This window comes from Callorhinus ursinus, unplaced genomic scaffold, assembly GCF_003265705.2.
Source record: "Callorhinus ursinus isolate GAN/ISIS: 27379988/994484 unplaced genomic scaffold, GSC_fseal_2.0 scaffold45, whole genome shotgun sequence".
In the NCBI taxonomy this organism is placed as follows: Eukaryota; Metazoa; Chordata; class Mammalia; order Carnivora; family Otariidae; genus Callorhinus; species Callorhinus ursinus.
Genome location: NW_027397107.1, coordinates 10,769,906 through 10,780,609, shown reverse-complemented (window position 1 = coordinate 10,780,609; position 10,704 = coordinate 10,769,906). Strand labels below are relative to the sequence as shown.

Genomic DNA, 10,704 nt, shown 5'->3' with positions numbered 1-10,704 from the left:
ATAATAATAGTAGTAGCAGTGCCATCCCTTACCCCATCCCCTGAGATAGCCACCACCCTGAAGTTGGTAGAATCATTTCCGAGCATCTTTTTATACTTTTACCGCATATATATGTATACATAAACAAGGTATTCATTATTTTGCATAATTTTAAAGGTTTTTTAAAAAATATTTAATTAATTTATTTATTTATTTGAGAGAGAGAAAGAGTGAGTGGGAGGAAGAGGGAGAGGGAATCTGAAACGGACTCCATGCTGAGCGCGGAACCCAACGCGGGGCTCAATCTCACAACCTCAAGATCACCACCCGAACCCAAACCAAGAGTCGGATGCTTACCAACTAAGCCACCCAGGTGCCCCTGCATGATTTTAAAGTTTATATGGAGAATATCATATGGTAGGTAACCTTTTTTACTTTAGTGTTGAGAATTTGCATTGAGATTTGTCTGTATTGGTACATGTGTTTCTAGTTCATTCATTTTAGCTGCTGTTTACTTCCTCCCCCTCCCCCTCCCCCTCCCTCTTCTTCTTTTAGTTCCTTTCTTTTTATTTCTGCTATTATCCACAACACTCAAATGCAATTCTTCTACGTGGTTCCTTACACACATGGTTAGAATTTCTCTATGGACAGGTAGAATTGCTGAGTTGTAGAATATCCATGTTTTTAAATTACATATCACCATAGTACTCTGCAAAGTTGTACAATTTACATACCTGCTGTCGATGTCTGAGAGTTTCTTTCACCCCTTGTTCTTCCAACTGTTCTGTGCATTATGTGGTTTCCTGATGCAACACTCATTGTAGGTGTTCCCCTCTGGTTACTCTTTGGTGGGTTAAGGTCCTTCCTAGCTATGGCACTCAGGACTGAATGGGATGCACTTGCCTATGATTTAATCCATGTAAAGCTTGGTTACATTCTCTTTTCAGCTTGTCAGTGAATTTCATCTAAGATACTTCATTTTAAGCAACCACTTTCTCTGTGGCTTATATTATCCATTTTCTCAATGGTCTATTAAAGCACCAGTGGCCAGGAGGCTAATAATAATTCCTTGAATCTATTCCATTAATTCCTTTCTTTGCAATTGAGATCTTTCTAAAAATGAAAGCTATAGACACACACTCACACACACACACACACACAATTTTACATACAATTCCAGGAGGTTCATTGACCCCTGGAGCAAATCTGTGCATCTTGAGTTAACACCACACTATCATGTTGAAGGATTCAGGAAGAAAGATTAGAGAATGATTTACCCTATTGAAATATGTCTACACTTGGGACAGGGGGGCAAATGCCCCATTGCCCTAAAGATTTGTGGGAATTTTAGTGAAATGTAATGTTTTTAGAGTTGTTAACTTTTTTAAATATAAAATTCCAGCTACACTCCATGATACAGCAGAGTAGAATGGAAAGCGTTAAGACTCAAGAGTCTACGGTGCCAAGTCCAACACTGGCAGTTTTTATTTGGGTGAGAGACATAACCTCCGCTAGTCTCAGTTTCTTCATCTGCCAAGTGGACTCATATTTCAAAGGATTCTTGTGAGGGTTAATCAAATCTATCACAATGTGTGGAATGTTATAAATATTGAATAAATGCTGTTTTTTCCTGCCCTACCTTAGCCCTTGAACATCACCTAACAAATCTACAAACAGAGGCTGACATGAATATTTCCTTGGGCTATTGTGGGCTTTCATGAGATTGCATTGGTACCATTTCCTATGAAGAGTTGACCACCAGTATATGTTTATTTCCTCAAAGAACATTTTAGTGGGGGTTATGTTTTAGGGAGAATGCAAAAAATTAACTCTGTTTCTTTCCTACATTTGCCCAATATGCTGCTGCACTAATGGGAACTCACTGCTCCTTCATCACTGGCCCTTTGACATTCCCCTAAGATCCTTTGCCTTCTCTTCTCATGGGACCTGTAGCTGCCTTCGGTGATCACAAAGAGTGCTTGGCATTGCCTGGTTGGTCACATCACAGAAGAATTATTATCAGGGTGCTCTCTGGAGGTTTGGAAAAGCTCCTGATTCCCCACATGTCTTTCAAAGGCATAGATTGTTTTACGTACCTGTAAAAATAATATCTATAGCTTATTTTAGATAAATATTAATGCTGCATCTATATTGAAGCGAAGCACAAATTGAATAGCTTTATCTACAAAAGGCCCCAAATAGATTTAATAGAAACTTCCTCCCAATTCATATATTATTTACTCTTGATATTCAATAAAAATTCACACCAATGAATATAATGCTTTTGACATATTTCACTTACAAACATTAGAAAAAGGGTCTTGAGAGAGATTTAAATTATGATTACTAACCCTGTTCCAATTCTGTCTCTGTCAACTCTGAATTGCTAGCAGGAATTGCTTTTCTTGAGATGAGGATTGCCATTTTGAAAACATATATTGATGATGAGGAATTCCCTACCCCCAATCACCCCAAAGCATCCCTGAATCAGGGCTGAACTGAAAAGGACCTCAGAGGTTAGCTGCGCCGAGGCTCTTATTTCCCAGCTGCCCAGAAAAAGGAAGTGATGCATCCGAGATCTCCTCTCAGAGTTAATGGTAACTAAGGAGCAAGACGGTATGTCAATAGGTGTTGTGACCACTGGCGCGATGGGTTGGAAAGAGAAAAATGAACTTCCAAGCTGCTTTCTTTATATGCCACAGTATCAAACAGCAAGATTTACCCATAATGAAAACTGGAAACTGTGCCAAACCAAATAGAGAATTGGGGGTAAATTATTTCAAAAATAACAAACATACAAAAGTCATACGCTGCCCTTCCTCTATATTGAATTTAGCCAAGCCATCCGTTCTCTGCATGAGTGTGTGTATGATATATACAATATCTTTACATCTAGATCTAGATAGAGAGATAGATCTAGTGATATCTCTGTCGCTCCATATATATATATATATATATATATGCATATGAAATGAGAGAGAGAGAAATATCACTAGATTGATATCTCTATATCTATCTATCTCTCTATCTATCATCTATCATCCCTCTATATGGTGGGGGTGAGGCAAACCACCACTAAAGAGAAAGAAAGAAAGCAGATAGAGACACAGGCTAAATTATTGGTTTTTAGTGGCTTCTATTTTTTTAAACAAAATTATAATAAAATTGTGAATCTTTCATTATATTACCACCAAGACATTTTAATAGAAAGGGATATGATTTTCCATCTTGCTGACTTTAGTTGGCCTATGGGAAATCCGCCACTCACATAAATATGTCAGTGACATCAATAAGAAAACCAGTGTCATTCAGCCAGGCAGAATATGTATCTTCCTGTAAGGCCAGTGTCATTCTAAGGGCCGTTGAGTCACACTCTGAATTCCCGGAGAAGGAGGACACAGTCCTTACCCCAGAGGGACTAAATGTTCAGTTTGCAGATAATATAAACCTTGAAGGGATGCAAATGCAATCTAGTATTACAGAATCAAGAGTCACAGTGATTTTGATGGCATGTATTCTGAAACAAAATTATACAAAATATAAATGAAGTTTTGTCTCTTGGGTATATTTCCAAATAAGGTCACGTTCTGAGGTTCTGTGGGTTAGGACTTCAGTGTATGAATTTGGGATGGAAGACACAATCCAACCCATAATAAGGGGCTTTCAAGATCTAAATCATAGCTTACATGATATTTACAGTTTAATTAATACACACTAAGTCTAGCAGAATCCTTCACTCTATTAAAGTATGGTTTACAAATTATAGCAGGAATGGCCCCAATGGAGTATAAAGTATAAAGTACATTCAAATTGTTGTGCAGGCAATCTCCAGAACTCTTCAACTTGTAAAAATGAAACTCTGCACACATTAAAAATAACTCCCAATTTATCCCTCCCCTAAGCCCCTGGTAACCACCATTCTGCTTTCTGTTTCTATGAATTTGACTTTTCTCGGTACCTCATATAAGTAGAACCATACAGTTTTCATCGTTCTGTGACTGGCTTATTAACTTAGCATAATGGCCTCAAGTTTCACCCAGGCTGTAGCGCATGCCCGCCTTTCCTTCCTTTTTGGGGCTGCATAATATTACATTATATGGATATACCAATAACAGCAAACTGCTAACTATTAATTTGACCTCCTGGGTAGCATGAAAGTTGTCTGATCCAGACAATGGACAGACCAATGAGGGTATTCTGGTGATTGGAAAGGGAAAGGGAGTCAGAATTCACTTTGGCCAGGGTGTGAGGAAAAGGCTTTTGTGTTATTACTAGGCAGGGAGTGGGGGTCTCAGGGCATAAGGGAGAGAAGGAGACAAAGCCAATATGAGGATAACTTACTGAGTTAACCATGGCCAAGTGCCGCTGGTAACCAAAATCTGAGGGGTCCAGGGTCCCAGGGATGAAGGGACAGTCCACTGAGAAGCCTTATGAATGGTCTCAGGACCATGGAGGGGAGAAAGAGGGAAGGATTTATCCTGAGTCTGTCTCTCCTTGGTCAAAGACTCGCTCCAGGTTGGTAACTCCCCCACCCTTCAAGGCTGTGCACAGGTGGGCCCCAAGAAACATTCTGCATGCATCCTCCCACACCTCCAAGTCAGCAGGGAGGGCTGTGATCGAGAGAGACAGGCAGAGGTAAGAGGAAGACACTTCCAGGCTGTGCCTGCGTGGAGTTAGAGCGCATGCTGAGCCAGCTGCTGCTGTAGTAGGTGGATCACGAACAGGTTAGACTGAGAACATCTGAAGATTTCAGAAGAGGAGTCTGGTACAGAAAGTGAGAGAAGACAAGTGACATGTGCTAGGTCCCCGTAATGCTCCAGGCACTTTTCAAGTAATACCTAATGCAACTCTTGTACCAACCATGGATGTTACTTAGGTGCGGCAAAGTTAATGAAGTTGCACAAAATCCCACAGTTAAGAATACAGGGGCCAAGGTGGGATCCAGATCTGATTCTATCATAGCGCTTTTGTATTGAGAAACTGGGGTCCTGTTCTACCCATGAATCAAATGGTGAATTTGTTTGAATTGAGCAGTCCATTCCGGGTCTCCTGGCTAAATTGGGTTTCTGGACCTACAAAGCTGGGGATCAGCTTCTGGGGTAGAATGACCTTGCTGAGGATAGCTTCTCTCTGTGGTATCTCCACCTCATCTCACTTCTACGAGTCCTAAAATATCAGCAAGTTTGTCAGAAGACCTGTTTTGAGTTGCTCCACGGAGTACAGATTCCTGGGAGCAAATTTCAGCTTCATACAAGGCTTCATAACCATAGGCTGCCTGAGGAGGTGAAAACTTTTGGTGTTAAGTGACCTGGGTGGACCAGGGCAGCACTAGTTTCCATGAACAGAAAGATCTTCTGAGTGGTAACTCTGTGTGTGGAGCATGAGGGGGAGACCACATTCTCTTCTCTGGGCAGGGAGCTGATTTCACTCAAGGAAGATGTCAGTAGCTATGCCTCGTGACCTTTTGATACTTTCCCCCTTCCTTCTCTTCCATCCCTTCCACCTGCCCCTTTCTTCTGTCCATTCTCACCTCTTTCCTTTCAATTGTCCACCCTCCTTTTCTGCCATCCTTCCTCCTCTCTTGCAAACTTCCCTCTGTCCATCATTTCACTCTTCTTGACCAGCAATGACTCTTTGCAAACAGTCGAACACAAACCCTCTTGACTTTGGGCAGCAGAAACTTTTGAGAAAGGATATTGGGAAGCATTAAGAACCAGCAATAAGGTCAGAGAACCACACGTGGGAGCACGACATCATGAGACGTGGGACTATCAGAGCTTTTCAGATAAAATGAAGGAAACCCAGCAATTTTTCTCTGTCCTCCCATCCCTCGGATAGGAAACGCAGCTCTGGGAGAGTGTAACCCATCAGCCCACTGAGGTGTGTGCTCTGCCACCTTGGACAGATTGAGTTCGAGTAAGGAGGAGTCTAGCAGAAGGTCTTTGCAGGGACCTCTTGGCTTCTCTGGTGGTCATGGAGGGCACTTGCATTGCACCCAGTGTACGGAGCTGGGGAGGTCAATTCCCAAAGGAAATTGAGGTCCAGTTTTGAAGGACAATGGATGCCCAGTGGACAAAATTTTTTTAAAAAATATTCTATATGCCTTTCCCCCGATTCCCCTCCAACCTCTTCAACTACCTCACAACAGGAAATCGTTTTCTTTAGATTAGCAAAGGTTTATTTTTTTTTAATTTTTATTTAAAAAATTTTTTTTATTATGTTAGTCACCATACAGTACATCACAACAGGAAATCTTGAAAGTGGTTTTCGTGAGCAATTGCTCCTGGAAGAGGTCTGAGGCAGCATGTTCTGACATTTCCTTCCACGTGATAATGCATTATATCATATAGCACCTTGCAATATATCAGGTAGTTAATATCTATTATCTCATTGCATATTTATATTTGCTCTGTGCTATGGACTAAATTGTGTCCCTGCCCCCTCCCACAAATGCATATGTTGAAGCCCTAACTCCTTATATCTCTGAATATGACTCTATTTGGAGATAGGGGCTTTAAAGAGGTGATGAATGGGTGCCTGGGTGGCTCAGTCAGTTGAGTGCCCGACTCTTGATTTTGTCTCAGGTCATTAGGGGGGGTCGTGAGATAGGGCCCCGCATCTGGCTCAGCACTGGGTGTGGAGCCTGCTTAAGATTCTCTCTCTCCCTCACCCTCTGGCCCTCCCCCCACCGCTCATACACGTACATACACATACCCTCTCTCTCTTAAAAAATAAAATAAAATAAAATAAAGAGGTGATGAAGTTAAAATGAGACTGTTAGGGCAGGCCCTAATCCAATCTGACTGCTGTCCTTATAAGAAAAGGAAATCTGAACACCCAGAGAGACGCCAGGGAACACACCAAGGAAAGACCATATGAGGACACATCTGGAATGATAAGGTGGCCATCTGCAAGTGGAGGAGAGAGGACTCGGGAGAAACCTGCTCTTGAGTTTGGACCCTAGCCTCCAGAGCTGTGAGAAAATAAAACTGTTGTGTCAGCTGTTCCATCTGTGGTAAACTGTTACGGCAGCCCTGGAAAACGCTCTGTTTGGAATGACCACTATGGCTCAGGGGAAGAAACCAAGGCTCAGAGAGCTCATGTTCTTTGTCAAAGCCCCACAGTGAAACCAGGTCTCCTGGTTCTAATCCAGGTCTCTCTCTGCAACATCAGCCTACTTCGTTACTTCTTGATGCCATCTACCTGCTGTTGGAGATCAACCCCATCCTGACAGGTCTCTGTCCTTCCCCATTGAGTCCTAAGCTCACAGAAAGAGTAGAAAGAGCCTGTGGCCTTTAAGTTGGCTGTACACCATTGAGGACATCGCCATCCATAACTGTCAGCCCAGTCTATCCCTTCCGAAATGCACTTCCTCTTCTTCAGTCCCTCTGGCTGATGAAATAAGATGAGACTTTAACTCAGTGAGTGTTGTTGACAGCAGAACAGCTGACATGGTGCTTACTCTCTCCCCAGTGTTGGCCCTCTCACCAACTGTGCAATATGGAGCTGTAAGTGAGTTTGATATATTGCTGATTTAATCAAGAGCTTTTATTTCAATAGTGATTAGCCATCTTGTTGAAAAACGTCACAGTAAACTTGATGATGCCTCTACCAAGATTATATACAAGTAGTAATATTATATTAAAAGGGACCCTCAGTTAGCCTGGAGGACACTGGGTTTATACTGCGAGTCATATTACGGTTCCTAATCTTATCCTTACAGGCTTAGCCTCTTGCTCCCATCTAAATTGTATATTTTGAGCTGGGGTGGGGCATATGCATCTATAAATAAACAACTCTCCTAGAGGGAGCTTGCAGATACCACCTAATGAAACAAATCCTCTTAGGTCACCACCCGTTATCTACTTAGGTATCAACATCCCGATGTCTCTGTGGCTTTGACCTCCACCGCAGCCATTCCTTCTTCCTAACGAGCTACCTCAAAAAAATAAATGTACACTTCATCTGATTCTGAAACCTTATATTTCAGAGTATAATGGCGATCCAGATGGATTGCTCCTCAGTTTCACCATGATGTGCCATAACATACCCAGCAGGAGAATTTTCACTCTCTCTCTCTCACACACACACACACACACACACACACACACACACACACACACACGGTCGTGAAATAACTGGTGTGCGCCTGGCCTGGGAAGGCTCCATGTGTGTTTGCACAGATGCCTTCCTCAGGACTGTCGTCCCACCAGAGGGTAGAATTAGCGAGAAGTACTTTGGAAAGTGCTGAAAAATTCTTAGCAGTCATGTTTTTCTTTCTTCCAGTGCAATGCCTCTCACTTAGCACTCTTAGACCAATAAAGAATGCTCATTGATTCTGACATGGCAGAGGACAAATTGCCCCACCACGCAGAAATGCAGTACTGTTTCCAAATGAAACAGGAATTTGAATTGCACAAGTCATAGGAACAAAGGCTGATCTGAAGGAAAGGTGGGTATTTGTTTTCAATTCAATAGAACAGACTCTATTTTCTCTATTTGCACCTGTTACATAAATAACGCTTATTGGTATACTCAGCATACTCTAAGCAAGAGGGAATTTTTGTGAGGGCAGTCATGGACTCCAACACTGAAACAGAAGAGCTTGTTTGCATAGAATTTTGCCTAGCTGCCTATTAGCCAAATACCCATGACAAATGTTGGAAGAACATATAAGGTTATTCAAAACCTTTAAAATTGTCGGACTCTAGCTGTTAGGCTAAACAAGCCCTTACCAGGAATTTGGTTTAATAGTGTTCTTCTGTGTTTATGACTTGCCGTACTGAATTGTTGATGTGAGTTTCATGGCTGTCAGAGGTTTTCATGAGTTCTGTGTTTATACAAATATAAACAATTTTGCTTTCGTATCTAGTCTCGTTCCCATGATTGGAATGATGGGAATGTACAAAGGGATGAGAATTGGCCCTTAGGGTTTGATGATAATAAAGAATATTAGCTGAGATAAGATTCTGAAGGATGGGGCAAGTAGATTGAAGAAAGCCTCTTACACGTAGCATAGCTCATGGTGCTTGAAACCACGGAGCTAGTTTAGAATCATGTGCAAGAGAAAAGGGGCCTAAATTCAAGGTTTTGGGGGAGGAATTGTGAGAGGCTTTTATGGGGATTCATTCCCAAATAACTAGAGAATGAGGTCAATGAAAGCATAAAGCCACGGGTATATCTTATCAAGTTTCAGGATGTTTGCTAGGTGAATACAATATAAAAGAGCAGAGGGCTTTAGCCAAGTGGTTATGAGATCTGTCCAGTGGGTTTTAAGGGTGAGTAGAGATGTTTCATGGATGAGTCAACACCAACAGGTCTTCAAAAATGCCACATTTTGGATGTTTTCAAAATAGTATTTTTATACAAATATCTCAGCTAGAAAGCAATTTCAGATTAAAAGAAGATGAAAAAAATCATCCAAGTTGACCCTTATGCAAAGACAAAGTGTGTGTGTGTAGTTTTCAAAATGGGAACATATAACAGTAACTTATGAACAACTTTTCATGTCAGTAAATATATTTCCACAATGTAATTTTAATTGTTGGGTAGTGTCCAGTAATATGAAATGATTTATTTAATCCCCTATTGTTGGGCATCCAGGATGTTTTAAGCCAATAATAAATAATGCTATACCGAACCACTTTACAACTAAATCTTTGTGCTTACCCCTAGGAACCAATTTAGAAATGGAAGTGCTGGAGCAAAGCATATGTACATTTTTAAATCTTTTGATAGGTATTGCCAAATTGTTCTTCAGAAATGTTGTACCAAGGTTTACTCTCACCTGTAATGTATGAGCATGTCTGCCTTTTTGTATCTCTGCCAGCAAAGAGTATTATAATTAAAAAAAATTCTGTCAGATCACTTCAGTTGAATTTTGTTATTTCTGCATTTGGATGGGGATAAATCTGCTAATCCCCTTCCCCCAACACACACACACACATGCGCACAGGCATGTCTAACTGAGACTAGACCAGTGTTGGCAATAGCACAACTAATTGTCAGACCCTGTTCCCCATTGCGCGCGCGCACGTGTGTGTGTGTGTGTGTGTGTGTGTGTGTGTGTGTGTGTGTGTGTGTCTGACTTGTATGGAGGTTCATTAGGGAGAACAAAGATTCCAGAAAAATGTCCAAGATGTCATAAAATTGGAAAGAGGCTGGAAGGGAGTCGGAAGTCTGGAGTCTGAGATGACAGAAAAAAGAGAGAAGCTCTGATAGACATTGCATACCCCATTCTTCTCTAATTGCTGAGACTGGGAATTCTGTACTTCCAACTGGATGGCCCCGTGTGACCCTCCTGGCCAATGGTGACAGTGAAAGTGGTATTTATCACTTCCAGTCTGTAGATTTTGAATGGCCAGTGCATAAAGTTCAGTCTTTCTCTTGCCCTGCCCCAGTGACATGGAGGGCTTGGATGGAGATATTAGAGCATTGGTCAACCTGGGTCCCTCAGTGTCTAGTGGAACAGAACTCTGCCAACCCGCATTGGTCAAATAAGTCAGTATGTGTAAGCAATAGGCCATTGCTGTGGTAAGCCACTGAGAGTCTGCGGTTGGCTTGTTATTGTAGTCTAGTTTATTAATACATAAAATCAAGTAATTAATTCCAACAAAGGCCATGAGGAATAAGGGAGAAAGATTCCTAATTAATTGCCTAGAAACTTTTGTTATCATGGACCCTTCTGTTTAACAGTCTTCCTCGGCAGCCCTCTATACCTAAAAG

The 10,704-nt window shown here is 41.5% G+C and overlaps 1 long non-coding RNA gene across 1 annotated transcript; it reads left to right on the top strand.

Moving 5' to 3' along the window:
- The first annotated feature begins 243 nt into the window (after positions 1 to 243).
- Positions 244 to 9,754, top strand: LOC141370787 (uncharacterized). The gene is made up of 3 exons (XR_012375127.1): positions 244 to 396; positions 8,266 to 8,431; positions 9,655 to 9,754. It is a non-coding gene; the product is annotated as an uncharacterized lncRNA (long non-coding RNA).
- Positions 9,755 to 10,704: the final 950 nt, after the last annotated feature.